The sequence below is a fragment of the Pinus tabuliformis genome, chromosome 9, assembly GCF_031772625.1.
Source record: "Pinus tabuliformis cultivar Carrire ecotype Pingquan chromosome 9, CPIR1, whole genome shotgun sequence".
In the NCBI taxonomy this organism is placed as follows: Eukaryota; Viridiplantae; Streptophyta; class Pinopsida; order Pinales; family Pinaceae; genus Pinus; species Pinus tabuliformis.
This window is the reverse complement of record NC_142307.1, coordinates 393,861,162-393,889,149: the sequence shown is the minus strand read 5'-3', so window position 1 is coordinate 393,889,149 and position 27,988 is coordinate 393,861,162.

Below are 27,988 nucleotides of genomic sequence, written 5' to 3'. Positions count from 1 at the left end.
GGACACTTCCACCTTGGGATGAGATGTGGGTGGCTCTTTTCCAAGAAGAGATCAGACGGTAGTCAAAGACGAGAAGCAGCAGTGAGGGGATCAAAGTCAAAGAGGAGGAAGATGTTGCCCTAGCCTCTAAGGGAAAGCAAGAAAAGCAAAAGAAGAAGGATCTCTCCAAGATCAAATTCTTCCATTGTGGCGAGTTGGGTCATTATGCAACCCAGTGTCCAAGGAAGAAGAGTAAGGGAGAGTCTTCCGAGACTAAGGCAGTGCTAGCAAGGGTAGAGAAGGAAGTGGAGACAGACGATGACTATGCCATGAGTGCACATGCACCACTTGAGTGGAAGTGGGGAGACATCGAGCTGTAGTCAGGTGGACTACAGGTGATGAGGGGCAGGATCCTCGAGGTACCCAGCCTCTTGGATTAGACCTTGCTATGGGAGCCCCGAAGAGGAGTAGTAGGACTGGCTGATGTGGGTAGAGACAGATGCAGATGGAGCAACAAAGAGAGCTACAATGTAGGTTGTCATTGTATAACCTTCCCATCTCCTGCTTCTTGCCTAATTCATCCATAAACCTTTGTAACCAAATCATTTCTTTAGTAGCCTTTATATCATCAACATACTCTACTTTCATTATTAAAAGTGCAAAATGTTTTGCAATTTTAAAACCCAACTTACAGTTGTTCCACCTACTGTAAATAGACACCCCTTGGTGCTCCTCTTGTTATCTCTATCACCTACCATATCTGCATCAACATATCCTTGTATAGAAATGTTTAAACCACCAAAGCATAATGATTAATTTTTGGTACCTCACAAATACCTGAGAATCCACTTCACTTCCATCCAATGTTCTTTTTATGGATTGTTCATGTACCTCCTTACAACTCCCACTACATGTGCAATATCATGCCTTGTGCATACCATTGCATACATTAAGCTTCTAATTGTTGATTCATATGGAACTTTACACATATAATCCATCTCTTCCTGGGTCTTGGGACACATCTCCTTACTTAGTTGAAATGGCTAACCAAAGGTGCACTAACTAGTTTTGGATTCTACATGTTAAATATTTCCAACACGTTTTCTATGTACTCACTCTGAGACAATGTTAATTTGTGATTTTTCCTGTCTCTAGTTATTCTCATAACAAGAATTTGTTTTGCAGCACTCAAATCCTTCATTGAAAATGAATTTTCCAATTTTATTTTGAGCACATTTATTTCCTACATGTTAGACCTTGCAACAAGCATGCTAGATACATACAATAATAATATAATATAGCTTCCATCATTTTCCTTTTTAAGATAAACACAATGGTCAAAGTCAGATCCACTGTAACCTAGTTGACATAAATCTATCAAATTTTAGATACCACTGCCTTGGAGCCTATTTTAATCCATACAATCTCTTCTTCAATTTTCACATTAATTTCTCCTTCCCTTTGACCTCATACCCTTGTGGCTGTTGCATATATATTTCAGCCTCCAAATCCCCATGGAGTAGGTTATATTTACATTTAACTGCTCAAGATGCAAATATTTTGTTGCCACTAGACTTAAAATAGTTCTAATTGAAGTCATTTTAAAAATAGGAGAAAAAAATTCATAAGTCTATACATTTCTTTAATGCATACCCCTTCACCACAAGTTTAGCCTTATACCTCTATTTTTCTCCATCTTCTTCCTTCAACCTATAAACCCATTTATTCTACAATCTTTTCTTACCTGTGGGTGTTAGCATTATGATACAGGTATGACACAAGTGTTGTCCTTGATGGCAACTCTCTTAGATGAAAGATCACAGTATAGCAGGTAAACAGCAAGAATGAAGAAAGAAAGGTATATGCAGGTTCACTATATACCAAGTCACGTATACACGCAGGTTCACTATATAAAAAGGCACGTATAACGTACACACACACTTTCATAGAAGGAAAGGTGCGTACATGTCGAAAAACTAAGTTTTGGTCTGTGGTATTTGGACCATGGTAGTTTGGTATTGGTCCATGGTTTTTGGTCCGAGGTATTGACCCCAGGTATTGGGTCCAAGGTATCGGTCCTATGTGGTTTTGGACCATGGTATTGAGAGAGGCATAAACCTATATAAGGAGAATAAGATCATTAGGCCAGAGTGCAAGTGTGCAAGTGATGAATATCTGATGAAGTGTGAGATCTAGTATGTTGGTTATGGGTTTGTGATGCTTTGCTTGATCTGAACCAAGGATGCACCTATGTGGTTGATAATTGATAATGGATAGGGATCATAAGGTTTGGAATGTATTATCATTGTGTGGTTTGATCATGGATAGACTAGATCTGAATTATTGATGCATGTTTTATTGTATAAATGTTATGATCTGGGTATGACTGATGTCTAGAATAGCTGTAAAGCTATGAATAAATATTTGCAGATCTGTACACGGGTTCAGTTTGTTAAAAGCACATATACACGTTGGTTCGGCTCATCAGAATAGCATATATAGTCTGAAGTATGATATTTGAAGTTGTAGTTGGATTTGGTTGTTGTTGCAGAGTTCTGTGGTCTACTCTATGTTCTGGTGACTGTGTTTTGTTGATAGGGTTTTAGTGATTCAATATTGGGTGATTCAGAGATTGATGATTGGTTGATGCAATAGTTGTATAGTAGTGGTGATTAATTGTGCCTCAATGTTGTTGATGGGTCCAGTATGAAAATTGGATGAAACGTGGCCTTCAGATTATGGTGTTGTGCTTCAGGAGTATCCAGTATGAAAAATTATAAAACGTGGTCCCTGGAGGAAGGGAGAAAGTCGTAGCCTTCTATAGTCTGGTACCTACGTACTGGTAAACATATCGGCTAGTGCAAGAGCCAGGGGGTTGGAGCTCCCTTCCAGTAATAGCTGGAAAACGGTGAAGGTTGGAGCCTTCAGTAGGCTGATGCCTATGTACTAGTAAACATATCAGCTAGTACAAGAGCTAGGGGGTTGTAGCTCCCTTCTAGTAGTAGCTGGAGAATGAGAGAAGGTTGTAGCCTTCTGCAAGTGGGTGCCTGCGTAATGGTATGAGTTTGCGCAAGTACAAGATTGTAAATAGGTTTTTCTTATATTAAAGGAAGACGGCAGCAGGTGGTTTTTGTCCCGCATTAGGTTTCCACCTTATATCATGGTGTTCATGTGTGTTTCTTATATGTGATGATCTGTTCTACTGCATCTGATTACTATTTATATGGTTAATGAAGTTCTAATGCATTGATTAAAGATCAACATATGATGAATTAACTGAATCATAAGTTTACTGGATATATGCTAGTTGCAAATCACAGTTGCGTTTACACGCGAGTTCCCTTAACTAAAGTAGCGTATATGAATCTGATTATGGAAATGAAAATTTTAATGATTTGCTAATACTGATTCACCCCCCCCCCTCTCAGTATTATTTCCAACAGTGGGCAACTTGACTAAGTCCCAAGTTTGTTTATGCATCAAGGAGTCCATCTCTTCTTCCATGGCTTGCTCCCACTTCTTCCTAGTTTCTACCTGGATTGCTTATTCATATATTTTCAGTTCACCAGAATTAGTCAAAAATATGTAATATAATGAAGGAGAGTATCATTTAGAGGGTCTATTGATCCTAGTATATCTTGTAACACCACTTTCAGGTGTTTGAGGTGCCTGTTGTCGTTGTAGTTGTTGATCTTTATGATTTTTAGACACCTTTACTTTTTTCTTTATCTCATCAAGCACTTTGTATTCTTTGTATTCTTTGTTTACTTTTTTCTTTATCTCATCAAGCACTTTGTATTCTTTGTTTTCCTTTTCCTATTTCTTTCCCTGCATCTGATCCTTATACAAGTCATTTTCATGGAATATGACATCTCTTCTCCTAATGATTTTATGTCTAGCACCCTCCTACCACATCTACCCAAGTAACCATGCCAATCGGGGTAAACATGCAACAAGAGGCTACTATGATTAGACTCGACCTAATATATGACCTTAAGGAAGTGGAATCAACGGAAACATCACACACAGTCATCCAACATTAGCTTAAGAATCCTCAGGAGACATGTCAACCACTTAGACAACTTGTCCCTAGGACCCACTAATGTTTTGGACCTCTTAGGTCATAGTCACTCTCATGCTATAAGCAAGGGAGAAACCAACAACCCAAAGTCACTCTCATAGGCTTTCCCGCCAATGAACAGAGACTAAAATTTCCAGTTTTGTGCCAACGACCTCGAGATTTGAGCCACTTTTTCTGGCCGAGAGCCCAAGTCACTGCCCAGAATGGAGTGATGGCTTAAAATCAGTAAAAGTACATAGAAACAATGATGCAAAAGCATTAAGCTGAACAAGACCTTAACCAGAACCCTACTAGGAATTTTGTCAAACATATCATCAACATGTAAACTACATGTGTAAACAACAGAATTAAGTATAGGTATCTCATACTTATCTGAGAATCATTATGAACCATTGTTCCCTCATGTCATTTGCTTCATTATCATCTATTAGGTCATAGACACATTATCCATTAATATACAAGTAAAAACATGTTGAGAGCCATACATAGTTGTTGTCATAAAACATACATGTAACCAGTATAATAGGAATAGAAATACCATAAACATATCAACCATCAAAATCCACATATTCATTAGTACATTTACACATGAAAATAAAGGTAATAAATTTCTCATTAGTGAATGAAATAAACCAACCGAAGATGGGACTACCATGTTCCACCTGCCCATAGATTGGTTGAGCCAAGTCTCACTTCAACCAATCACCCCCATTCCATATTTCAAGCATGAATGTGGGACTCAAACCAAAAGAACTCAACCAGGGCATACTGAGGCTAAACCACCTCTCCCTCATCAATAGAAACCAGGCTTTACCGTAATCCATCCCAAATCACTAGGCCAACACAATGAACACATCATAACATGCTTTACCATGATCTCCACCTGATCACTAGTCCAAACAAGCGTGGATTCCACCTGATTTCTCCACCTAAATTGTGAGGAATTTTCCTATCTCCTAGTCTCTCAGGCTTTACCACAATCCAAACCGAGATCACTAGGCCCTAAAACGAGACCCACTCTCTAGGATTTAACACATATCCCAAACCTAGGATTATGTTGTGGCCAGCAACAACCCCCCTTTTTATTTAGTTTTAGTAATAAAGCTAAATAAATGGGGGCCCTTCTAAAAAATAAAAAGTAGCACTTGTATTTCCCTTTGAGTAAAACATACTATCATAAACCTAGGAAAACACCCGTAAAACCCAAAAAACTTAAGTTTTATGATAAGTTCCGAATAAAATCATTCTCTCAACAATAAAACGTCACATCACAAAAGATAATCGGGGAACATCATATAAACAAGCTTTCAAAATTACGAAAAAAAAGATGCGAGATCGCACGCCTTAAAGACTCATCGCACATCACAGATTTCATACGCTGCAAGTATCACCTAAGGTAAAACATCCTGATTCGGTGATATGCGATAGGGCATCTCGCAAATCACATCTCGCAGACACATACGGTGATAAATGATTGTTAACAAAAAGGATTAGCGATATTGCAATCTACGATATTGCAATCTTCGATATTGCGAAGCAAATCGCAAAATCTCTTTATCACAGATCTACAGGGCTCATCATTCAATAAACCTTTTCTCGTAATCCGATACCGAGTTATGGGCATTAATGTCAATTTAATGGTTAGTTGATGGTCATTTATGAGATAAGATTTTGATCTGATCGAAAGGTGGTTTCACGTAGGGTGATATATTTGATATGATTTCGGCATTAAAAGCTTTCTTGTCACCTTATCTCTTACCATTATTCTTTCCTTGCTTGTAAATTTTGCAGGAGCGGCAACCAAAATAATATATGCAACAATGTGCAGAACGTAATGGGAAAGAAGGGAAAATCTCTGGTTGCAGAGAAAAAAGAAATGGCGCCCTTATACACAGACACCACCTGTAATAGAGATGCGAGCCTAACCACTTGGGAAGGCATGTACAGTCTACTCAAAGAAGAAAACCCGAGAGTCATGGAAGTTAAAGCAACAACAGATCATGTGGGTCATCTAAGGCATCAATTATTGAACTTGCATGTTAATTCTTACACCGAATAGCGGCAAGACCTAAGATTCTTCGATACACAGACATGGTCAAGTGGGTGTTGGACAGTGCCAATATATCAGATGGACAATTCAAGTCTCAAAGCCAAGACCTCATTAGGTCATTCACTCCACAAGATTTAAGGCTTATGTATTATCTACTAGAGCCATAGGCAAGCTACAACAAACAGTTCGTGGAGAAGTTCACCAAGCAAATATTTGGAGGAATGCACCAAGAACTAGTCGGCAAGGGAAGAACCATTTAAAAAGGGCAAAGCACGCTGACTGAGGCCCACCGAGACTATGCAAGAGGCGAAACTAGCACCAGGGAAGCCCGAATCGGGGAAAGGAGGCAGTTTTCGATGTGTGATTAGTGTCGAGCGCTAATCGCGCATCGCTAGGCAAAACCCCTCGAGAAGGAAAGCCCCAGAGCACTCAGTCGCATGGAAGTCGGGAAAAACATGGGGAAAAAGCGCTAAAAGCTAAAGGTGGGACCCACGCTCCAAAATCAGCGGTATTCATCGGGTGCCCCTTTGGGCAGTAAGCAGATTTGGTTGAAACCTAGCAATACCATTCAGCACCTGACGCGTGGCAGCAGAAGAAGCAGCTACATCAACAAATAATGTCATTGATTGTGTCAATGAAAACCTGCACAGAGCAAACCTCATATCAAAGACCGCTCTGGGATTTCTCCCAAAGGCACAACAACTGTAGACAAGCTGGAGACAGAAAGTTGAGGAAAGGGCAGAGTCCATCAAGAAGTTAACCAAGTTGAATTGGGATACTTACTGGCAGTACTTGGTTAAACCGCACAGTCAATGCATGACTCTCAAATGCCTTACGAACTCCACCGAGAACATAGCGCCAGCACTTGCCAATTTTGTTTTCACATGGCAACTAAAATTGGAGGTCGGCCAACAGACGCTCCTCAAGCCGATGTTGAATTCTTGCGATCTCAGAGAACAGATACATAGATAGTTAATTCCAAATTCAGTTTTAGTTTTAGTTTTTATTTATTTTTGCCTTAAATTAGGACGGTCATTTAAACTTCCTCCTATATTTTTGTAAAAAACTATTTTTAGTATTTAAATAGTAGTATTTAAACCCCTCTCATGCATTTAGAGAAGGGTCCTGAAATTTGTCAAAAACGTTTCCTCAGAACATGCACTTCTGCACCCTCAGAGGAGGTTTTGATGAATGAATGGAATGAGATTTATTGATATCTGTGTTTAATGTCTGCTACTGAAATGCACTTTTGTACTCTTAGTAGATATTGAATTAGGAAGAGATAAATCTATATTGCTGAAGCTCATGAGTAGAACTTGTTATCAATGGTACTTTTATCTCTTAATGATTTCTGCTTATGTGTCAAAGTAATATTTTATGCTCAGTTATTTATATATGAAGGCTTGAATGTTTGAGTTATCATTTGGCACTTTTGTACAGTGATGACTATTCTGTTTATGCTTAATGTATGAATGACTTATTATGCGATATGCTTCTCACAATTGTTTCGGCTAACTTTTTATACGAAACAATTCATTTTTATCGAATTCTTTTCTTGTAGCAATTGAATGATCTTTATTACCATTAGAAACTATTTTAGATCGCATAAGTGAAAAGTTGAATCCTGGGTTAGTTTTAGAATTAGATATTTATGTTCGTTAGGATACAATTGCATAATTTAAATTAGACTTAGATTAAAATCATTTTACTTAGAAATCATTAGAGAAAGGAAATATCAATTCTCATCACACACACACAAATTGGGAAACTGGTCCCATTATCCCCAGTCAGACCCACCATCCCAAATAGAAAAGGAGTTGCTTTCAAGGTCCAGACCGGGTGGGTATCCCCCTTGTTGTAGACCCGATTTTTGGGGCTTCAACAGATTACTAGGCCCAACAGAGAGAAAACCACCTCTTGGCTTTACCATATATCCTACCATTCACAGGCAAGGATTCCTAGGCCCACCAAGGAAACACAATCCTCGCTTTACCACAACCCAAAATTTGGCTCAGGGATCACTAGGCCAATAGCTTTACTGTGATCCACATTCTGGTTCAAGGACCACTAGGGTATGTGCTCTATCATTTAGAGATCTACCCCACTCAGCTTCGAATCCATCCGACAATCTAGCTCAACCAAAACATGAGAACCCCATCACACCATGGCTATCTAGAAATGGAAAGGCCAGGTTGAAAAAATTGTTACACCTGGAAAATCCAATGCCGCAATAGAAAAAGAACCACATTCAATACCATGCATGCCAAATCTAGCAAGGAAAATAAACATGCAAGTAGATACCTGCAATGAAGCCTATTGTAGATGCTTGATCCTACCTTTCCTTACTTGATCTTTGCTTCCTCTTGTCTTCTTTTCCTTTCTTGATTCAATGCCAAAAATGCTCCAAGAAAACTCTAAGTGTCCAAAAGTATGAGAGAGAGAGGTAATAATGAGAGAGCTGCCAAACTGAACTGACGAAAGGTTACCAATTGATTCTCAGAATCCTTTTTATGGATGAGGCCTCTACTTTCTTCATTTTCCATTTTTTTCCTTCATTTTCCTCCTCACATGCAACCTGTGACCTTTCACCTTCTTTTCTCCTAATTTCCATTATTTTCATAAATAAATGTGCCAAAAATGCCATTTTTCCTTTCCAAAGCTTTAGTCATTGCCTTTGCCAATTTCCTTAGCCATAAACAACCAAATGAACACCCACTAGGATGTCTTGCCCAACGTTCAGCTTGGAATAAGTGTCCCATCAACCGTGGTTATTGTTTTTTCCTTTATTAACTTTTATTACATGGAATTTTCACCAGGTATGTTACATAACCCTCCCCCTTGGGGAACACCATCCTCGGTGTTATACCTCAACAAAACTACAAAAAAGAAAACATACCGCCCATGTAGCTTTATATCATAACTCAAGGAAGTATTTATAATGATCACCCTGCTGAGAAGCAAACAACATAACAACATAATAACATGACATTATACTGCATAGTGGAGCTTTATAACTTATCTCAAGGTGATTTTAAATCCATATACATATGTATATATAGAAAAATCATCAAAACATATACCAAAGCATATATTGAAATCACACCCAAAAACACTAAGCCAAAACTACTTTGCCTCAATCGGCAAACAAGGAGAGATACATAGCCTGCATTTGATCTGCCATCACCCATGTAGCTTCATCGGGACCGAAGTGCTTCCATTGCACCTTAACTTTCTCGATTACTCAGGTCTAGAGCATGAGCACCTTTTTCTGCAATATGCACTAAGGCTCTTACTGGAATTCTCCATTTGGTTTCACCTACAATATAGACCAATCAATCACATGATCAACATCCTTAACATACTTCTTAAGCAAAGATACATGGAAAACATCATGGAATTTCACTGTCGGAGGAAATGCAAGTCGATAGGCTACTAGCCCAATCCTCTCAATGATACTGAAGGGTCCACAAAATCGTGGTGCCATCTTGGCACATGATCCAATTTGCAAGGAGCTCTTATTTAGTTTGATGCGCAAGTACACTTGTTCCCAAACTTGGAACTCCTTGAACAACCTGTTTCTACCTGCATAACTCTTCTGCCTATCTTGTACTGCCTTTAGATTTTTCTTGATCACCTGCATTTCATGTTCCATGTCTGCCAACATATTTGGTCCAATCAATACCCTGCTAACTGGATCACTCCAACTGATGGGAGTGTTACAACTCTGCCCATGCAATGCCTCAAAAGGACTCATCCTCAGCGACTCCTGATAACTGTTGTTGTATGTGAACTCTACCAAACAGTGATACTCTTCCCACTTCTGCTACTAATGCATCACATACATTCTCAACATGTCCTCCAATATCATGTTGATCCTCTTTGTCTGTCCATCAGTCCACGAATGATAAGTTGTACTGAAGGCCAAATCTATACCCAAACCTACAAATAACTCCTTCCAAAACTTGAAATTGAACTTCGCATCCTTTTCTGACACAATCTTCTTTGGAACATCATGTAGTCTAACCACATCTTTGATGAATACCTATGCTACATCACTTGCTGAGAATGTAGACTTCACTGGAATGAAGTGTGCAACCTTTGTCAATATGTCCACAATGACCAGAATGGAATCATGTTGCCTCACTATCTTTGGCAACCCTGTGATGAAATCCATGGAAATAACCTCCCATTTCCACTCTAGAATTGCGATCATCTGTAACAGTCCACCTGGATGTTTACACTTCGCTTTCTCTCGATGATAGTCAAAACACCTCGCCACAAACTCTACTACGTACCTCTTCAAATTCACCCAATAATAAAATTTATTCACCACTGTCAATGTCTTTTGATAACCTGGGTGACCTAAATATGGTTTCACATGAAAATCTCTCAAGATCACCTTCTTGATCTCAGTGTTATCTGGTACATATATTCTTTCTCTGAATTTGAACAATCCATTTGTTGTAAGACAATAATACATACCTTGTGCACTTGCACCTACACCTGTACCTATACCTAAACCTATGCATGTACCTGTACTGCCACATGTACGTCTACCACTAAATGTACCTATACCACTACATGTACCTGTACCTACACATGTACCTATACCTACAAATGTACCTATACCAGCATCATATTGAAAGCTGTACACAAGCTCCATATACCTGACATCTTTCTAACTTGCCTGCAAGATCTTGTCCTGTAAATCTGTCCCATAGAAGCTCATAGTTGCCAAGTGATTTACCTGTACCTGCTTGTTGAGAGCATCTACCACCCTGTTCTCTTTACCTTTGATGTACCTTATCTTGAAATCAAACTCGCTGATCGTGGCCAACCATCTGGCCTACATGGAATTCAGATTTGGCTCGTCAAACAAATACCTCAACCCAATGTGATCACTCATAAGTACAAACATCCTACCAAGAATATAGTGTCTCCACATCTTCAATGCATGTATCATCATTGCTAACTCAAGATCATGTGTCAGGTAGTTCTTCTCGTGCTCGTTTAGTTTCTGGGAATCATAGCACACCACTTGTCCATCCTACATAAGGACTCCAATAAGCTCTCTCTTGCAAGCATCTATGCATACCAAAAACTCTTTGTCTAGATCTACAATCTGTAGCACTGGTGCATGTGTCAACAACTTCTTAAGCTTCTCAAAGCTAGCCTCACACTCCTTTGTCCATTCAAACTTCTTACCTTTCCTTTGCAATGATGTGATAGGATAAGCAATTTGCGAGAAATTCCTGATGAACCTCCTGTAGTAGCCTACCAAAACCATGAAATATCTCACCTCGTCCACGCTCTTAGGAGCTACCCACTCCATTATGGCCCTTATCTTCTATGGATCTACTACAATTCTCTCCTTGGAGACCACATGCCCCAAGTAATGTAACTCACTTTGAAAGAAACTACACTTGCTGAGCTTAGCATACAATTGATGCTCCCTCAACAACCTCAACACTGCAGCTAAATTCTCGGCATGCTCTTCCTCATGTTTAGAATATACCAATATATCATCAATGAACACAATAAAAAAATTATCCAAATATGAATGCAACACACTATTCATCAAACACATAAATGTAGATGGAGCATTAGTTAAGCCAAATGGAACAACAACAAACTCATAATTCCCATACCTGGTCCTGAACGCATTCTTGTAAATGTCCTCCTATTTGATGCGTACCTGATGGTATCTGGATATCAAGTCAATCTTCGAGAACAATATTGCTCCTTTTAGCTGATTGAAAAAGTTGTCAATCCTCGACAAAGGGTACATGTTCTTGATAGTCACTTTGTTCAATTGAATGCAATCAATGCATAATCTGAGAGTACCATCTTTCTTCTTCACGAACAATACTGGTGCGCCCTAAGGTGATACACTTGACCTAATGTATCCCTTGTCCAACATTTCCTTAAACTGTACCTTTAACTCAACTAACTCAAGTGTGCTCATCCTGTAAGGTGCTTTTGATGTTGGAGCTGCCCCTGGCACTACCTCAATAGAAAAGTCTACCTCCTTGTGCGATGGCAACTCTATAATTTCCTCAGGAAATACATCCTAAAACTACTGCGAAACTGGGTACCTACTCAACACATTTGCATCCTCAACCTCCTTACCCTTATCACTTGAAATGAGTACTACAAATAGCTTTCACCCTTTCTTATGGCTATGATTTTTTTGTATAGTTGTCACCATCCTAATTGATGTGGATTCCTTCTTACCCTGCAATACTCTTGGTTCTCCATTGTCATTAATACACTCTATGGCTTTGTCATAGAAGTCCACTTTGGTTCTATGAAGATACGACCAATCCATGCCCAAAAAGATATTGTATGACCCCAACGGTAGTATATTTAGATGTGATGCGCTAGGCATACCATTTAAATCAAATGCACAAGCTCTTACCCAATGATGAACTCACTTCTTTGTACCGGTAGCCAATTGCACTAACCAAGACTTTGCATGCAATTCCTTACTCAAACCACACTTATCCACCAAGTCAAGACTAACATAGCTATAATTATATCCAGGGTCAATCAAAATAAAAATAATTTGATCATAAATCTTACCATCCATCTCAATGATAGATGTCTGGTATTCTACCTACTTGTTGTCCACAACTTCATAGATACATGGAATACTCTTACCAACATCCCCAATAGTCTATGCCTCTTGTGCATTTTATATCTGAGGCCTACCACCTTGATTTTGTGGACAATCTCTCTTAAGGTGCTCCTTACCGCATGTCCAACACTCCAACCAACCAATACCAACACCTCTATGTTGTTGCTTCGACTCATTTCCATGTCTAGCTACATTAAACCTCTTTTGCAGTGCCACATCATTTTTCTCATTTACATGCAAATGCCTTGTCCTCTTAGGCTTCCATTTACCTTTACCTTTGTCCTTTTCTTTCCATCCATGCTGAGATTCATTATTATGCTTTGATTGTTCATAGAAATGCTTCAGTTTCCCAATAACTTCCTCAAGTGACCGAGGCTCATCATATTCAATCCAGTGTCTAAATGCTAATGGAAAACCATTGAAAAATATCTAAAATTTAGCCTTCTCATCAGTAAGATATGGTACATACCTCAATATCTCCAGAAACTTGGTCGTCTACTCTTCATCTTTCATTGATCCCATCTTTAGCTCATAGAATTCTTTAACCTTACTACTGTAGTACCTCTCTGATAAGTATTTCTTCTTGAAAAGCCTCTTGAACTCCCACCAACTCAAGTCATCTGTCCTAATGTCTCTAACCTACTTAACATCTTCCCACTAGATATCTGCTTTACCTTTCAAGCTAAAGATAGCTACTCAGGCCTTCATGTTATATGTGTACTCATGTAACTCAAAGAATTTGTTCATCCCAAGTATCCAATCCTTTACATCTTCCAATTTCTTCACATCTCCATCAAAATTAGGTGGCTTTGCTTTCTTAAACTCTTTGGGAAAGTATCCCCTATAATTCCTCCTATAAGGATAATAGTGATGACGATCATGATGCCTATCAGGACTAGAATAGCACCTGTAAACATCACCTCTCCTATCCTGAGTGTCCATTAAATTTCCATCTATCATTGTGTCATATCTATTTGACATGTGTCTACCAGGAGACCTACTTCCATATGCCCTATTAATTCTATCCTCATGTCCATGGTTGATCCAAAGAGGCCCTTGTCACTACAAATCTGACAAACTTTGAAGAAGTATAGGATTAACCTTTTCTTGTTTCTCTTATGCTTGTATGGTTCAGTCATTATCTTCCTTACAACTCTTTATTTCATCCTTTAAGCTTCTCAGTGTCACTGCCAAATCCAAAGGATTCCCAACACCATACTACTCTTTGGATTCATAGGGAGAGTCTTTGTAGTCAACCATATTGTTATCCATTTGAAATTTCTTCTTACAATGCATAATATGTCAGATAAACCAAATCACAATAAATCAACATACCTTAGTATAGCTCAGGGAGGATACCTCATCTACAAGATCCCCAAATTAGCATGATACATGTATAACATAATCATAATAGCATATAGACATATGCAAAGGAATGTATCAACACATAAACATCGCTCTAGTTAGGGTCCAATCATTAATGCAAGGCCATATCAACAATGCATGCTATGACCTTATGCATGACAACAACCATTACTCCATTATACACATTTCCCCATGCAACCAACAACATGCATAAGCAATGCCTAATCAACTACACATACGCATAAATGCATGTAGTCGAACATAAGCAATCAATTCTTGTAATCAACCTACAAGACTAATACATGTAATCATATATTCAATAATGCACCTAACATACAAGGATGTAAGTAGGCGACATAAAATCAACATGTAAGCAACATATAACCATATGAAACCAGTCATATACTCATGATAGATGCATTCCACAACATCAAATTCTCCATAAGAACCATACTACAACCATAATCAATCATCAAGAAAATACAACTAGCACATGGAATGCAAGTGTAAGAAACACTCATGCAACTGACATGCATAAATGACCAACATAAACCACCCATCTAGTCTGAGGGGTGAACCATTCTATGATACCACTATGTGGTATTGGATATGACACAAGAGAACAAAACCAGACCCAAAGAGAGTGCCACCATGCTCTGATACCACTCTTTAATGCCCTCCTCCCACATTTACGGAAGTAATCATGCCAACCAGGGTAAACATGTGACGAGAGGATACTATGATTGGACTCGACATCCTATGTGACCTTAAGGAAGTGGAATCAATAGAAACATCACACACAATCATCCAACATCAACTTCAAAATCCTCAGGAGATATGTCAACACTCAGACAGTCTATCCCTGGGTCCCATTGATGTTTTAGTTCTCTTAAGCCTCATTCGCTCTCATGCTATAGTCAAGGGAGCAACCAGAAACCCCAAGTTTCTCTCACAAGCTTGCCTGCCAATGACTGGAGACTAAAATTGCTAGTTTTGTGCCAATGACCCCAGGATTTAAGCCACTTTTTAGGACCATAGCCCACGTCACTGCCCAAAATGGAGTGATAGATTAAAATTAGTAAAATTATAGGGAAATAATGATGCAAAAGCATTAAGTTGAACAACATATTAACCAGACCCCTACTAGCCATGATAGGCATTTCGTTAAACATATCATCAACATGTAACCTACAGGTGTAAACAACATAATTAAGTGTATGGATCTCATACTTATATGAGAATCATTATGAACCATTGTTCCCTCATGTCATTTGCTGCATTATCATCTATTAGGACATAGAAACATTATCCATTCATATACAAGTAAAAACATGCTGAGATCCATGCGTAGTTGTTGTTATAAAACATATGTTAGAGCCTAGATTTGCCTCAGGCAGAAAAGACAAGGTTCTAGGTCCACATCAAACCACGCTTAGCCTCGTACCTAGCCCTACAAGGACAGGAGAGGGCTCTCTCCGGGTCAATCTCAGTGAAAGATAATCGATAGTGCTTGAGATGACTGATTTAACAACTGATATTAGGCTATGTATGAAATGCAAGGATTTGATTTGAGTTTTTGGGGGTTTTTGTTGGAAAAAGGGAAGGAAAATTTTGGGTCCAGGGATGAGGGCCAGTTCTTGCAGAGTTCTGATTGGGGCAAGGAAGGAAATCGTTTTGATGCTTTGAATTGAATGAATGGGTGGATCAGACCGGTGAGGAGCCAAGGAGGGCAAGAGGATCTCAAGAGTCCTCCTCAAACAGATGAAAACATGAAGAATTAAACAAAATATCCAGGCAGTGCTTAGAAATCCCAAGTGTCCAACCCTGAAAATGACTGATAAATTACATAATATAGACTAGCCCAACCTATTCCCTTGCCTCTAGGGGTCGAGATCATCATTATAGGAGCTGTTTGAACCAATTCTAAACAAGGAACTAAAATCTAGGTAGTCAAACAACTTACCCATATATGCTAGGAAACTGATTCATTCACTCACATTTCACCTTTTGGTGAATGAATCTTCTATAACAAGTAAAAATGTGCCAATATTACATCATGGTTATGAAATTACATCATTAAAGGTCAAGTGTAACATCTAAAAGAAAAACTGGTCAAAACTGGGAAAATTTCTGAGTTGAACAGTGAAAAATAGGCAAAAATCCTCTATGCGTCGCGCTTGATTCTCTATGCATCGCGCCACTTTGGAGATGATTTTGAGGCACTTACCGAAGTCCAAATTGAGCCCAAGTGTTCTTGTTGGAAAACCTTACCTGTCTACTTTCCAACCCAAGTAGAATTTCTGAATTTGGATGTAATTTTCCCCTCCAAAGCTTCAATCTCCCAAGACTGCTTCATGTGTATCAAAATAGGGGCAGTGAGGTCATTTTTTGAGAGTTTTGGCCTCTTGAGGACTCAAAACGTGCCCAAATTTATTGGCCATGCAAAAGAAACCATGATTTTTCATGCAAAATCTATAAATGCAAATTTTTTTCAATTTGGAGCTCCCTAGAAAAAGCGTGCGCCACATGGCGCGACACATAGGGAGAAAAACCCTGTTTTTTGTGCCAAAATTTGTCAAAATGCCAAAAATGCCCCAAATTTCTTGAAATTTGGGCTGGATCTTCTCCATCAAGTTTCATGCTGTGCTAAAGAGGCTTTGGCCAATATCTGAAGATGATCAAGCTCCTTTTGCCTCTTTTGTTTCATGGTTCTCCGATGTTGGGTATGCCAGTTGCCAGTGAGATAGATTGTGGTGTAAGTGTAAAGGTGACACCAGCCAAAGTAACCTGATCTCCATGTAAATGTAGTACAAATAGATGAGCCAACTCATGATGAAATTGAACATTAGCCACCTTCTCACAAAACTCATAACATGACTGATGCTGAAAACAGAAGATGGCTAGAGGGCAGGCCTGTAATTCAGTGAGGGTGATTGGTTCTTCTCTGATATGTCTGCCTCCTCTATGAGGCCTCCGGGGTGCATGTTCCTCCATGGGTGAATCACTTTGGGCTTCCACTTCATAGTCAGATGAATGCTCAGATGCCATGACTGCTGTACAAAATGCCTTGGAGAAAAAGATGCTGGTGTATGAAAACTGTGTTGGACTGCTCTTTTAGTGATGTGCCTAAACTCTGCCACCAAGGGGAAAAAAATGAAACAAGGGACTGTTAGGAAGAGGGAAAGTAGTAATGGATTAGGGACTATTGGGACTAGAGGGATTATGGAAATGTAGGAGGGTTTTGAGGGATTTGATGTAGGATTTGATGTATAGGGTTAGGAATTGTTGTGTAGGGTTTGAGGTGTGAGATTGGAGAATTTGGGACAGAGCATTTAGGAGAAGGAATTAATGAGCTTAGGGGGGTAGGAAATTAGGGAATGATAAAAACAAGGGAGGAATGGGAAAAAGGAGTGACTTTGGTAGCAAAACACTGATTTTGAAACCCACAGCAATTTTCCTTTTGAGGTACTTTGGAGGTAGGGTTTAAGATTTTTGTTTCAATCGTTATCATCCATAAACCACCATAACTTATCACAAAATTGGATGAAATACCAAGATAACGACCCTACCTGGAAAATCCACGCAAGTTATGGGCAATTTGGAGAAATTTCAAGCAAATTCGGGCTTTCAGGTGTATGCGTCGCGCTGTCCCAGTGCACGACGCCTGTGTTAATTTACACTGTGTGGTTTCTCCCAGTGCGCCGCGCTGGCCAAGTTTCCTCCAACTTCACCCAAATCGCACACTAACTCAACCAATTTGCTTTGAGTGGCTTCTCTTTGGTCTTGGCATGCAAATGACATTGATCTTCATGAAAATATCTTTATAAAGACATGGATTTGATTTTTGACTCTCCAAGACCCATCTTTGTAATGTTTTGGCATTGGCACTTTTTCCATTTTAATACAACTCTGTTTTTAAATTTCCTTTTTGATTTTTTGACTGAAATGATGAAATTCTTGGCAATTTTTTGCAGGGATAGCTGACATGGAATTTGGCAAAGGAGACCAGGGTTGCGCCTGAAGAATTCAACAACTGAAAAACTTTTGAAAATTATTACAAAAACGAAATGTTGAATTTTCTTCAAAACAGAGTTTTGAAGAAAAGTCATAATCCATCCATATGATGATGAAAATCTTTGAAATAACAACTTATTAAGAACCTCCCTCATGAGTCTGCTGGCATTATTAGACATTGTTGAAGACCAAATTGACTAACCCTAGACCTAATGACTGAAATGACTCTTGTGATCTAGAAACTGAAACAGGACTGTAAGTGACTTTAAAACTTGATTTTGATGGACAGACCTGAGCCAGCAATGGATAAGGCATGAGGGGTAATGTATGACAAGACCCTTCCGTCAGATTATGGCATGCCCCTAGCGGAATGCAGGTGATCGAGCAGGATGGGACACCTAAAAATGAAATGCAAAAAGAGTTTTGATCTCTGACGGAGGACTGACAAGACCAACTCTAACAACATCCATATAAATAGTATAATAAGAACAGAAATACCATAAACAAATCAGCCATTAAAATCCACATATTCATCAGTACATTTACACATGAAAATCAAGGGAATGAATTTCTCATTAGTGAATGCAATAAACCAATTAGAGATGGGACTAACATGTTCCACCCGACCATAGATTGGATGAGCCAAGTCTCTCTTCAGCCAATCACCCCCATGCCATATTCTAATCATGAATGTGGGATTCAAACCAAAATAACTCAACCAGGGCACACTGAGGCTAAACCACCTCACCCTCATCAATATAAACCAGGATTTGTCGTAATCCGTCTTGGATCACTAGGCCAACACAATGAACATATCATAACAGGATTTACTGTGATCTCAAACCGATCACTAGGCCAAACAAGAATGGATGCCACCTGATTTCTCCACCCACATCGTGAGGAATTTCCCTGTCTCCTACTCTCTTAGGCTTTACCGTAATCCAAACCCAGATCATTAGGCCCTAAATTGAGACCCACTCTCCAGGATTTACCACATATCCTAAATCCAGGATTATTATGCCCAACAGAGAGAAAACCACCTCTTGGCTTTACTGTATATCCCACCATTCACCGAAAAGGATTCCTAGGCCCACCGATACGACACAATCCTAGATTTACCGCAACGCACAGTCTGTCTCAAGGGTCATTAGTCCAATGGATTTACCGTGATCCATAGTCTGGTTCAGGGACCACTATGCCATGTGCTCTATCATTCAGAGATCCACCCCACTCAGCTTTGAATCCATCCGAAAATCCAGCTCAACCAAAACATGAGAACCCCATCACACCATGGTTATCCAGAAATGGAAAGGCTAGGCTGAAAACACTGTTACACCTGGAAAAAAACCCATGCCACAACAACAAAAGAACCACATGCAATACAATGCATGCCAAATCTGGCAAGGAAAATATACATGCAAGTCGGTACCTGCAATGAAGCTTGTTGTAGCTTCTTAATCCTACCTTTCCCTACTTGATCTTTGCTTCTTCTTGCCTTCTTTTCCTTTCTTGATCCAATGCCAAAAATGCTCCAAGAAAACTCTAAGTGTCCAAGAGTATGAGAAAGAGAGAGAATAATGAGAGAGCTCCAAAGCTGAACTAACAAAATGTTACTAACTGATCCTCAGAAGCCTTTTTATGGATGCGGACTCTATTTTCTTCATTTTCCATTTTTTTCCTTCATTTTTCTCCTCATATGTTACTTATGACCTTTCACCTCCTCTTCTCCTAATCTCCATTATTTTCAAAAATAAATGTGCCAAAACTGTCATTTTTCCTTTCCAAAGCCTTAGTCATTACCTTTGCCAGTTTCCTTAGCCATAAACAACCAAATGAACACCCACTAAGATGTCTTGCCCAACATTCATCTTGGAATAAGTGCCCCATCAACCATGGTTTTGTTTTTTCCATTATTAACTTTTATTACATGGAATTTTCACCAGGGTTGTTACATTGTGATTTTAATAGTCATATAAGTGATAACCAAAATCATTAACACCATATCCAATCAAGGTACATTTTTTTTTTGCCTCAAGTTTTGGTCTATTTTCTTTATTAATGTGGATAAAGGCTTCACAACCAAAAGTCCTTAAAAATGAGTAGTTTACCTTTTTACCTATCCTTGCCTCCTCAAGATTACCGCCATCAAAGGAACTTGAAGGCCCTTTGTTTATTAGATAAATAGCAACGTCTACAACATCTAGCCAAAAGTGTAATGGAAACCCTACATGCAATCTCATGCACCTTGCACACTCCATGATTGTCTTGTTCATCCTTTCTGACACACCATTTTCATGCTCTGAGCAATAGTTATCAAACTTTTTGCTGCAATATTCACCTACATTGTCTAATATGAAACACTTCAATTTCTTTCCTATCTCATTTTCAAACAAAGCTTTCCATTTCTTGAAATTATCATATACATTGTATTTATTATGAATACAATAAATCCAGGTTTTCCTAATTGCATCATCAATAAGAGTAACATAACATCGTGAGCCACCGAGAGATGATACCTGATCAGGTCCCCATACATATGTATGCACAAGCTCTAATTCTTCACTCTTATTTTCCTTCCCAAATATGTTAAATCTTGTAGAGATTAAATCATTAACAAAATTAGAAATACCATTGCATTAATACAATGTACCAACCTCTTCTCCTTATGTTATTACCAGGGCTCCTTTAGTGACCTTCCAGGTTTTGTCTATAAAAGTAGTTACACAGCCTTCACCTCCTAACTACCCTATTGAAATTAGATTTTTCTTCATATCTGGAACATGTCTTACCTCCTTTAATATCCATTGGTTTCCATTTTGTTACTTTATAAAACCCTTACCCTTTCCAACAATTTTACAGGGTTTATCATCACCCAAATGATCCTGTCCAAAATCTCCTTAAACATAGTCATGAAAATGTTTTCAATCGGGTGTGGCATGAAATGAAGCCCCTAAATCTACCACATAGGCATCAATAATATTTTCTAATGAAATAATAAAAGCATCTTGCAACACATCACCTGTTACGTTCACTTCATGTTGTTCTCGTGTTGTCCATCTCCTTCTTTTCCCTTCCGAGATTTGCAGTCTTTCTTTAGGTTTCCTTTCTTCCCCCATTTCCAGCACATTATCTCCTTTCTAGATTTGGATCTACCTTTTATTGACTTACTCTGATTTCTTTGGTTCCTTCCTCTTTCCATTTTTCTTCCTCTAGTTTATGCAGTCAAATTATTACTTGTTGTTTCACCTAATATTTTCCTTCACATTTCCTTGCTAAGGATAAAACCAACAACATCATCAAACTTCAAAGAACTAGATCTAGAGACAAAGTTACTAATAGTCATGACTAAGCCATTCCAACTTTCTGGCAATGATCATAAAAATAACAAAGCCCTAACTTCATCATCAAAATTTACCCCTATAGACCTTAGCTAACTGGTAACCATATTAAACTCATTTAAATGATCAACAACAGATCCACCTTCTGACATCTTCATATTAAACAAACGCTTCATGAGAAATACCTTATTCGAGGTTGAGGGTTTTTCATATAGTTTCTCCAAGGCCCTCATTAGACCTTTCGTTGTCATTTCCTTAGAAATATTGAAGTCTAATGACGTTGTCAGGCACAACCGTATTATTCCTAGTGTTTTCCTATCAAGAATCTCCCACTCTTCATATCACATACTCATCGGCTTCTTTTTCTTTCCATTCAATGGTAGATACAGATCTTTCTGATACAAAATATCTTCCATCTACATCTTCCACAGGTAGTTTTTTTGGCTTTTAAATTTCTCAACCCTACACCTACCATCTTCCGCCATTGATCCCACTCGAACTAGGAACCCATCTCTCCTACAAGTTTATCAACCAAAAATACCTTCGACTATGATACTAGTTGTTAGAAATTAATTAATCAAGCAATGAAACACATCAAATATTGCAGAAACACAAATACAAAAATGCATGAAACAAGAGAGACACAAATATACGTGGTTCACCCAATTTGGGCTTCACGAATAAATAGTTAGTCCTTCCTTTTATATTATCCATCAAAATGAAGAGATACAACCTACAGTAGATTCGTTGTAATTTCCTCTTTGCTCTCACACAATATCCTCTCTCTTTCTCACTCAGAATAATAATCCACAGTCGCAATAAAATTCCCTCATATAAATCGAGGGTTTCCATCTAGGGAAAAACCCCTAAATTAACATAACTTCTACCTTCATATCATCTCCCTAATGAATTACCCAGATTGACTACAAAATTACAATATTTTACAAGGCAATTTTTCATCTATTTTTAGCTTCAGGGGTGCTGCCCCTGAATCCCTACCAAGGGGAACTAGTTAAAAGTCACCATTTCCTCCCCTGGATCCCCCTAATGGAGATCATATAGTTGGCATTTGCCACCCCATTTAGGAACTGGGGTCCAATGTGGTTGAGACCTGTAAATCATGAAGATAATCAACCTCTACACGCAAAACCTTGCAATCCCTACTCACATTTGCATCTACACTATTCATCAAAGTTTCAAATACCTTAAAACTCTTGGAAGTTAAACGTTAATAAAGATGAAACTAGAGTGGAGCTATAGACCAACCACAATGACACAAAAACAACACTACACAAACAACAAAGTTGATGCATAAATAACAATGAGAAAATTTGTAAAGAAAAGTTGACACAAACCTCACATTGAGCAAACTCACATAGAAAAGTTGAATAATGAACAAAATATGATCCATAGACATTGGGGATCCCAATTACAAATGAGATATATGTGGTTTGACAAATAAAATAAAATTCCATTTACCATTTCATTTATTATCTCAACTAATCGTATCAAGTTTTTGTCAACAAAAATGCTGGGAAACAACCTCTATGATACATTATCTAGGCCATGTAGATATAGACTTATTAATAAACTAAAAATACATAATATAAATTACAATGGTAATAATAAAAATAATAATAATGGTATAAATACATAATATAAAAAATAATAATAATAATAATAATTTTTACAAATCGTCACATTGCAAGCCTAGATCCCACATATAACATATTTATGAAATAAACAATAACCATCATGTAGTGAGTTAATAATTGGCTTACTACTTTTCCATATTATTTGTTCACGTTTCTTGGTGCAAATCCTACTAAGGGTTGTTGTCTAACTATTCTATGTTTTAGAGCTTTTTGTCAAAATCCAAAGAAACAATTTTTTGTTAGATCATTTTTCTTCTTGTTTAAAATACGTTTTTTGAATGCATAAATGGTTTCAACGCCTTAAAAAATCCTCACGGCACTCGGATTATGCATAGATCGTAGCTGAAACTTCTGATTCCAACAAATCTCTCTTGGATTTTGGGAAAATTTGACTAGAAAATATATCCATTAAAACTCCAAAACATAGATGAGTTAGACTACATCAAATAGGGGGGCAATAAACATCATGTAGTGAGTTAATAATTAGCTCACTATTTTTCCATAATATTTTTTGAATATCACATTATTCTCATTTAATGGATAAGATGGAAAGGCAGTGAGTCAATGGTTGATTCATTGCATGGCAGATATTGTTTACCCAATCGATATGATTAAAAACAAATTGGGTCAATTTACATCCTTCATGAAAATCTATGTTGCTTGTAGGCACATGGAAGATCACATATGGAAATTTCATATCCAAAAAAATTGTCAAATTTGATGGTTTCTGTAACTTTGGTGCTTGTTTCCACTATTTTAACAAAAAAGGTTGATTGACACTTATTCCTGTGATTTCACTAAAAATTTTGATGAGAAGAAAAATAAATTAGTTATATTTGATGGAAAAAACACCTCATAACAAAAAATTGGCCAATTTTTCTCCCATTGATAAAAAAACATTTAAATCATACACATTTTCAGTGATCAACATTTGGAGTGACCCCAATTTTAACGATCAACATTTTTATAGGTATCCCCGTTGGGGGTAACTTGGGGCCCAAGCATGTTAATGTTGAATTTTGTAGTTATGGTAAGTCTTCATAATTAAGATTTCGGCCCTTGAATTATGTAATACATGTTCTTCATGTCAGTTTATTTTAGCCCTTGAAATGTATATAATGATATATGTAAGGCATGTTCTTCATGTCGACATTAAAGAGAGAAAATATTTTTTTAATTTAAATTATTTTTCCCCAAAAAAGACAGGTTGACCCTCCATAAGTTCAAGTCGTCTCAACCCTAAAGTCGTGTCCATTCAGGCCCCTTTGATATCTATATAAATGAAATTTCATCCTCCTCTTCCACAAATCAATTTGGATCATCTTCTATTCAAAAATTTGGATCACTCTTACATTTTTGCTCAACCGAAGGAAGAAGGAAGGAATAAGGAAGGTAGCAAGATAGGGTTATGGGCATACAAGTTTATTTGAAGTAGACTAGTTTCTCTTGTTGAAATGTGGCAACAAGAATATCCAATTTAATTTGACCTTGAATTAAAATTGAATTTAGTCTTAACAGCTACTTGGAAATGATTAATTAATTCATTTTGAATTAATTAGTTTGAGAAATTCAAGTTTGAAGTCTTTCTGAAGTCATGCAAGAGTTATCCCTTAAATTAAGGAAGTTATCCCTTAAATTAAGGAGATAAGATTGAGTTGTAATTAGTTAACTCAGTTTACTGAGTTAAGCCTAGTTAAATTAGTACCAAACTGTTTGAGGAACTAATGGTGAGTTATTAGTCAGTTGATGCATGCATGCATCCAAGTAGTGCTACTCAAGTTAACCGAAGATTCTCTCATCAGAAACTCATGCATTTCTATTACGAGAAAGACCCAATTGAGTTAAATGTTCAAGGACAATGTACTATCAGTTGCATGTGGATAAAACCAATGCACACAGTCAAGGAATTCATCCTTGAGGATTGCGCAGTTTTGGAGGATTAGTGTTCCACTTAGTAATAGGAGGATCACCTAGGAGACACAGTGCAAGGAAATAGGAGCTTGGAGGGTAGAGAGAAAGGCTTTTGAGAAGCCTTGATTTCGTGTGAGCATCTATGAGGATTGCACTGATAACTAGCTAGTTGTGAGAGCTAAGGCTTTGTATGATTCCTATGTATTTCCACCTTGTATGATAATACAGATAGTGGGGTTTTTAGCTGAGGCTTTCCCCAAAGTATTTTCATGTGTATTGTGCATTGATTCTTCTTCTTCTGCTTATATTGTTCAGCTCGATCTTTAAGCTTCCGCAAATTGATAGTAGAAGTAGGTTATAGTATTCTTCTTCGATTTATATTGCATTATCAGGTTAACCTACAACATATTTTCTACATGGTCTCAGAGGGAGATTTGTAAAGAATTTCTACATGGTATCGGAGTTGTGAACAGTATACTAAGAAGAGAATTTGAAGTTTGAAGTTTGGGGTTGCATGTGCAAATTGAATTCATATCATACTTCAAGGTTGGCCAATGGCGTTCTATGTCTTGAGACTCGAGTATGCCTTGGAAGACGGCTCAAATTACATAGCATGGAAAGATAGAATGGAGGTTGTATTAGAAGATAATGGCTTGAAGGAATTAATTGATCAAGAAATCCCAAAGCCAGCTTCAACTAATGCACAAGCATTGGCTGAGTGGAAGAAGTGTGTGGTGAAGGTGAGACAGATCATCCTTGAGGGAGTTTGAGACCATATTGTCTCGAGTCTCCATGGGAAGGATACTCCATTTTCAATGTGGAAGACATTGAAGGACCTCTACCAGAACAGTAGCGACCAGAGGAAATTGGCACTCAAGGATAAGCTCTGAAGAATCAAGATGGAGAAGGGCGATATTATTTCCACATATTTGAACAAGCTCACCACCTGCAAAGATGAACTTGGAAGTGTGGGAATAACTACTGCCGATGATGATATGGTGAGCCTCGCTCTCCTTGGCCTTCCAAAGAGTTGGAATAGCTACTAGGACTCTATGAATGGAAGGGAGAAACTGCCGGATTGGGAACAAATGTGGTCAGATATTATGCAGGAGGAGATCAGGAGGAGCACGCGAGATGGTTCTTCATCCAAGGATGATGATGAAGAAAATTTGGCCTTAGCGAGTAAGGCAAGGAAAGGGAAGAGGAAGGCTTCCCATTCCAAATCAAATTCTTCTCATGGAGGGAAGAAGGGTGACATGTCTAAAGTGAGATGCTTTAATTGTCACAAGATGGGACATTATGCGACTAATTTCCCATCGAAGAAGTCTAAGAAGGGATCCTCAGAAGGATCAGAGGGTGAGGCATTGGCCTCTCAGTTTGAAATTGACTTTACCCTCATCGCATGCATGGTGTCATTGATGATGGGTTGTGTCTGGTATATTGACAGTGGAGCCTCATTCCACATGACCGGTGATAAAATTTTATTCAGTGCCTTGGAGGAGAAAGACCTCAAGATACGCATAGAGATGGGTGACGATGAAAGGTATAGTGTTTCAGGAGTGGGCATGGTTTCTTTTCAGAGGGGGAATGGAGCTCCTCTCACCTTGACAAATGTGATGTATATGCTTGGACTAAAGAAGAACTTGGTATCAGTCACGATGTTGGAGGACAAAGGTGATGATGTTGTCTTCAGTAAAGGAATGGTGTTCCTAAGACACATAGCCACGGGTCAGACCAAGAGGATAGGGATTCAGGTGAAGAATCTTTATAAACTAGAGGTAGATGTTTGTATGGCATATAGTACGAAAGAAAAATTGGTGCAAATCAAGGACATTGGCAAGTTGTGGCACAGGCGGTTGGGCCATTTGCATCATGGGGCTTTGAAGATAATGCAGCAGATATCTACAGGGCTTCCCAAAGGTAAGATTGAGCAAGTTGACACATGAAAAGGTTGTACCTTGGGAAAGTACACCAAGTCTTCATTTCATGAACAAGATAGTTGAGCAAAGGCTATCTTAGAGCGAGTTCATACTGATGTGTGTGGAGCATTCTCGATGGCATCCACAGCAAAGCAAAGGTATTTTGTTATTTTCATTGATGACTATTCTCGTAAATGCTAGATTTATTTCATGCAGAAGAAGGACCAAACCTTCATAAAGTTTTGTGAGTTCAAATCTTTGGTTGAGAAAGAGTCAGGGAAGAAGATCAAGGCCTTGAGAAGCGACAATGGTGGAGAATATGTCTCTCAAGATTTTAAGGACTTCTGTGCAGCGGAAGGAATTAAACGGGAGTTGATGGCACCTCATAACCCACAGCAGAATGGGGTGGCTGAGAGGAAGAACAGAACTATTATAGGGGCAGCACGGGCAATGTTGCATGACCAAGGCCTACCACTTCACTTATGGGCTGAGGCATGCAACACAACAATCTATTTGCAGAATAGAAGCCCGCATCACATACTTGGGATGAAGACACTAGAGGAAGCTTTCTCCGATAAGAGACCAGATGTGGGCCACTTCAGGATCTTTGGCTCATCGGTATATTGCCATGTGACAAAATATGCACAGAAGAAGCTTGAGCCGAGAGCAACGTTGGGGATACTTGTGGGGTACACTGATAGACCTTATAAATATTAGGTGTTCTTACCTACCAGTGGGAGGACAGTGGTTCACAAAGATCTCAAGTTTGATGAGCAGAAGGCCATGTGAGTTTCCCTTGAGAGGGAGCTCCAACTACAGGCTGTGGAGGAACTATTGGTTCCTAAGGAGGAGGAGCCTCAGACGGATGCGAAGCAACCACATGCAGAGATTCCAGGAGTGGAGACATCCACTCAAGCAGAGTCTTCCAGAGATGGACAGAAGCACACAAGAGAAGCTGACAGATTGTTGCAGGATGTGAGAGAGAATGTGGGAGCACCATCTTCTCAGCGTAGACAGAGGAGGTCACCTAAGAGGTACA